The sequence below is a fragment of the Cupressus sempervirens genome, chromosome 8 (genome assembly GCF_028749045.1).
Source record: "Cupressus sempervirens isolate cs-2001-9-10 chromosome 8, ASM2874904v1, whole genome shotgun sequence".
Classification (NCBI taxonomy): Eukaryota; Viridiplantae; Streptophyta; class Pinopsida; order Cupressales; family Cupressaceae; genus Cupressus; species Cupressus sempervirens.
The window spans coordinates 568,897,919-568,904,271 of NC_143125.1; the positions used below are offsets into that span (position 1 = coordinate 568,897,919).

The following is a 6,353-nucleotide window of genomic DNA, read 5'->3' on the forward strand; positions in this document are numbered from 1 at the left end:
GTCATAAATTTTGACCTAGAGCTCAAAATTCAAAACCATTTAAATCAATGGAAAGAAGAACTAAAAATATAATTTTATTCCCTAAAATAGTGAGCCTTCGGCTACCCAATTTTAGGGACCGATGAAAGGTTCAACTTGAAATTTTGAGCAGAAGACCTCTGAAAAAGCTAGTTAAGAGGACCTAGCAAAACTTGTGAAAAAATATGGAAAAGTTTCAAACATTTGATCAATTTGGATGATCTGGTCTCTAACTGGGAAGGATCAAGTAGTTGGAGAGAAGAAAAAGATCAAAGATACAAATGTAGGACACATAAAGCAGAACAAGTTCCTCATCTTATGTAGCTATTAATGAAAACATTCAATGCAGGTGCCTTGGGATTTTGGATTGAAGAAGCAAAACGAGTTCAAGTTTATGAAAGTGATTGGCTAGAAAGAGGGTATAAATCATCAAAAGGGGGAAAAGTATGTACACAAAAAGTGATCTAAAACCCCATTTGAGCATAACACAGAAACCATTTTCAAAATTGACAACTTTGATCTTTTGGGGATTTTAGCTACCAACGTGCACAGATGCACAAGTGCACAGGTCCACAAGTGCACATTTTGGAGGTGCGCATTTTCAAGAGGTGTACATTTTCAACAAGTGCGCATTTGGAGGTGTGCATTTTTGAGGTGCGCAACTACATAGGTCCACAGGTGCGCATTTTCAAAAAAGTTCCACCAATAGTTAACTACTAGTTCCAAAAATAGAGCTTTCCATGCATCGAAAACCCATTTTGATGGTAATTTAACTCCTACAAATGCCCTGTGAAGGATCAGCTTCCAATTTTGGCACTTCCAGTCACTTCCACTTTGATTTGGAGCTTTCTCATTCTTTCTTCTCTCATAATTCTTTTTTTTTCAACATGAAAAGGCTCATGCATCCAATTAATGAATATAAAATGGATGGAGTCCTACAAAGCACCAATTAGGTAGTTAATTTGTATATAATTAGTTGTTTTATTATTTACAAAACATCTTATTGCATGAAGATATCTCTCACTCTCAACACAAATTAAGGAGATGATTTCTTATAAATACCCCATTGTAATATGTAATCAAGGTCATTGTTATTTTGCAATAAAATTATGCTTGTGGTGCTCACGTTTGGAGTGTAGTGATTCTTTCCTAAATGTGTCATTGTTTTTTGAATTTATGTTCATGGAATTGTGATTGAACCAAAGGTTTATTGCTTTTTTTTTGGTTGTGTGATCTTCTAATTCTTGTGTTTGCTATGGTTTGACGAATTCTGCTGACGTATCTAGCTCGACAAGAAATCACCAAATTGTGCCTACATAACTCTTTGTCTTGCATGAGTGAACTTTCCTTGGCCTTGTGATTTGATGAAGAGTGAAACATCATACAATTATTAAGTTTCCCATTGGTGATTGCATCAGTAGAATATAGAAAGCATTGCCCCTGTTTTCATTGGTTACCTACTGATTTCTTTGAAAGCTTAACTCACAGATGTTTTTTTCTATAGCTTATGTCCATTAGGATTTTACTTTTGTATTATTTGCTTTAAAGTACTTGTTATTTGATTTACTAACCCCTTGTTAAATTAGGAATTCATAATACTTGCATTGTTAAAATTGCATTCATTATAAACAAAAAATACCAAAAACATATCTCTTTTGTGATTCATTTTGAAATAGTAAGCAGATTGGTCATTTGACCCGAAATTGGTTTGAACCAACAAAGGCCTCCTTGTGAAAAAATACATTTATCTTCAATTGAGTGAATTCCAGTAGGTCACAAGATCATCCAGAACCTTGGAGTTGATCCCCAAGATTAACTTTTCAAGAGAGGAGTTTGAAAGGATTCTTGTCATTAAGCATCGTGCAAAATGATAGCTCAATAATAATGAAGTACAAGGATCAGTTAAGACAGTGCTAACATGATGTATTGATAATGTACTTAAGGTTACAAATGTTGGCTACACTAAGAAAGTTTAGAAGAACAAGTTACATAAAGTTTGTCTGCCAAGCTTGACTGAGTGGATAGTAGGTGCTAGGCAAAGTCAGTGCAAGCTAAGAAGAAAGTTAGTTGGAGCTAAATAAAAGAAAATTCAAGTGGATGTTGAGCAAGAAAGTTGATGTTGAGCATTAGTATACTTTAGTTGATGTTGAGTGATTTTATAGAGGATGTCAAGCAATGCAGTATGTGTCAAGCATCAAAAAGTTGATAATTCTAAGCTGATGCATTATTTTAAAGATTGAAGATTCTCTGAATCTAAGCCAACAAGATTGTTTTTTTGAATTTTGTGAACTAGGTAGAAGATAAGGTTGATGAGCTAGTGGCATAGAATTTGAGGTAAACCATTTTGAGGCAAATTCAAATAGATTTTAGAAGAAGTTTCTAGAAGAGATATGAGATATGGGGTAGATGCATTGTATCCTACCTAATCCATCCAAACCCTAAAATTTAATGATGGAAAATGAGTAGTAAAATATCTTAATTTCTTATTTATAGGAATGACTGGTCATGAAGCAAAGTTGTCATGTGTGAGAACCTAAGGAAGAGGAGTTAAGGGTTTTTCTTCATCAAGTGACCTAAGAGAAGAGTCTGCAATGGCATGTTAAGCAAGAAGTCTTAAAGAGATAAGTTCTTGAAGGGTGAACAAGATATCAAAGCTGCAAAGTATGAAGGCCAAGCAGAATTGAAGACCAAATAGAGATCTGTAATCTGTAAGAAAAGTTGTAAGTTGTATTAGATCAAAGCTCTATTGTTACTCTCTAACAATTGTATCAGTCTAGGGTAAATCCTTTGGATTAAGGTTGACGTAACAATCATTTGTAATCTTCTAATTGAGTGGTATTCCAAGTGAATACCCTAAAACCCTCTAACAAGGTTCACTTCTAATAGGGTGATTGAAATCCCTTAACTAGGTCACATTTAACAGTGTGTATTGTAACCTTTAATAGTGTTGGCCTTTCACAGGGCATCACTTTAGAAGAGTGAAAAGGAGTAGCATGTTACTAGTGGTTTTTCCCAAATTGGGTTTCCACATAAATCATTGTGTCAAGTGTGTTGATGAATCTGTTATGTTTCATGCTTTGTATTTCTGCAAGTTGATTTGACAATAACCTACAATTTTTAGTGATTGCATAATCTTATGGATGTGTGCATGGATATTAACATTTTATGGGTTCGCTAAGCTATGAAAAGTTTTATTTATACATTTGGACCTTGGATAACTAATTCACACCCCCCCCCCCCCCCCCCCAACTCTCAGTTATTCTAAAGTATTCCAACAATAATAAGAGGCTCACTTGCTAATTAATACAATCATACATCAATTAATTTGAAACTTTATTATTCAACATTTAATTTAAGAACTTACAATTAAAAAATACAATAGATGATTATGTTTTCATTTTTACATAAATAATTGATTTCTAAATATTATTATAGTGTCATAGTTTTACCTTGCACACATGTTTAATTACTATATTAAAATATAGAAACTAATTTAAATATTTCACAACCTACTTCATTTCACAAATTGCATAAAACAACTATTAAATCTCTTCCCATAAATTTTTTGACTTTATTTCTTGTCTTGTATGTAGTTTACAGAGTTTTCCAATAAATCTCTTACTATGAAGCCCATAAGAAATCTCTCAAGTTGTTTGTCTTTCTCTAATTGGGTCATAGACAAGAACCAATTTTAGGTACTTTTTAAGTCTTAAAGTTTCATAGACTTACCTCTCAATTAATAAAGAACTAGGTCAGCTATAAATAAGTCCATAGGAAAAGGATAGAAAGACCCACAAGAAAAAAAACTAAATTGAAGAAAATCATTATAAAGATGTTTAGGAATCAATATGATATAGATGTGACCACATAGAGTCTTGTGGGGAGGTTTTTCCAAGTAGAATATGCAATGGAAGCAATCAAGCAAGACAACAACGTAGTTGGATTGAGATCCAAAACTCATGTGGTTTTAGAAAGTGTGGGGAAGACTAATTCATATTTGTCTTGCTATCAAAAGAATATTTTCAAGGTAGATGATCATATTAGATTGGTCATTACAGGTCTTACTATTGATGGACATTTTTTGTCTCATTACATGATATTTGAATGAATTAATTATAGATTTTTTTATGAGTCCCCAATTCTTATCAAAAGATTGGTGGTGCAGCTAGCAAACAAGTCCCAAGGATGCACTCAACGATCTTGGAAGTGGCCATATGGTGTGGGTCTTCTTGTTGTTAGATTAGATGAAAGAAGACCTCATATTTACCAAAACAACACTTCTATAAATTATTTTGAATATCAAGCATATGTCATTGGTGTTCACTCACAAGTAAGCAAAACTTACTTGGAAAGAAAATTTGAGACATTTCTAGATTGCTCACGTGATGAACTTATTCAATATGGGATAATATCAGTCAAGGAATGTCTGCAAGAAGGAAAAATTAATGATGTTAATTGTAATGTCTCTATTATGGTAATTGGGGAGGTATTTATTGCCCTTGATTAAAAAATAGTCCAATACATAATTGATTCTCTAGAGGACAAGAATGATGAAACTTCAATTGATGCAACTCTAGTTGAAGGTGAGCAAGGTCATACTCAAGATAATATAGAGAAAGATGTAACTCCTACAGAAACCTAATCTTAGGAAGATTATTTTGGTTAATATTGTTGTTTTTAGAATGTGAGCTAGGTGTCTCCAAAATAACCAAAGAATTTTTTATCAAAGGCTAAGATTTTGTTACATAATTTTGTGATTGTTTTCTATTGTTGCCGATATAGTCATTTTTATACATCTAATATCATAAAGAAATAACCTTGAATAGAAATAACACTATCATAAAGAAACACTTGCAATCATACCTATACTGTCTAAAAATGGGGAGCCTTGTGCATTCATGTTATAATTGTTCCTTTATAAATATACTCCTTTGGTAGCCACGCTTCCACCTAAAAAGCTACAAAAATGAATCATTTAACAATATTATGACCATAATCAAGGGATGAATTCAACCAATTATTTATACATATACATATATCACTACTAGAATTTTTTCAAACAATTGGTTTGAAAACTATTTAGCAATGCTCTATTGAAGGTTGAGCATTTTTGAAGTTTTACCAATTATAATTAGAAATGTATAGCAATAGGGATATATGTGAATTTGGAGATCCTCCCATACAAACCCCATCAACCAAAAGTACATGTTGATAGGATGACTTCCAACCCTTCAATTCTTTATGCATAGCTTTGATTCTTCACATCCAAGCATTTCCTATGAGTGGCCTAGAAAGAGAAGAGGTTTTAGTACTTACAGTCATGCATCATCCTAATAATCCCATCCTTTGTCAACATTTTCCAAAATATTCTATTCTGCAATTTACCACCATCTATTATGCATGTAAATCTATTTTTATATGCATGATAAAGTATTTAAAAATATCTTGGAATTTGAACTTATTTTCAAAACATAAAATTATTCCTTCAAATCTATATGTTTACACACACCAACTCATCAATAGCACTTTATTCATACATAATTATAAAATCATTGCAATTAATTGACACTGCATGAATCTCCCTATCAATTTTTCAAAGAAAATATTAGTCAACAAACAATGAGAGGGCTAATGGAGTTATGACCAAGTCAGCTTGTATGAACCCAAAAAATGTATGATTTTGTTGTGGTTCTAAAGAACTTGTAATTAAATTGTCTCCTTGAAACTATACAAGTGAATTTTTTATTTATGTTTATTGATGAGATGTAATTGATTTATCTACTCAATCTACACAATATGTGGTCAAGAAAAAGTAAAAGGTAATGTTGAAAACAAATTGATGCAAGTATGATACATGTGTTTCAATCATCTTTTTTTCACTGATGCCAAACCTACTATTTTGCTAGTAAGACAATTTCTTATATGATTTAAGTACTATCACTAATTTGATTGATGAAGAGGATTTGATCAAATGATGTAATAATAACACCTAGAGGAAAGGTTGAGTTATGATATGAAAAGGAGTACAAGAATTAGCTGAGACAATGATATCATAGTGCATTGATAATCTACTTAAGGTTGCAAAGGTTGGTTACACTAAGCAAGTTCAAAAGAACAAGCTAAACAAAGTTTGTCTGCCAAGCTTGATCAAATGGGTAGTAGGTGCTAAGCAAAGTTAGTGCAAGTGGAGCAGAAAATCAATTCAAGTTGAGTAAAAGTCTATTTTAGTGCATGTCAAGTAAAGCAATTGATGCGGAGTAAAGTTTAGTTGATGTCGAGCACCAGTAAATTTTAGTTCGTGCTAAGTGATTTTACAAAGGATGTCAAGCAACACA

General features: G+C 32.5%; 1 pseudogene; it reads left to right on the top strand.

The window, feature by feature from the left end:
• The first annotated feature begins 3,850 nt into the window (after positions 1-3,850).
• LOC149543671 (proteasome subunit alpha type-1-A pseudogene) lies at positions 3,851-4,660 on the top strand (annotated as a pseudogene).
• Positions 4,661-6,353: the final 1,693 nt, after the last annotated feature.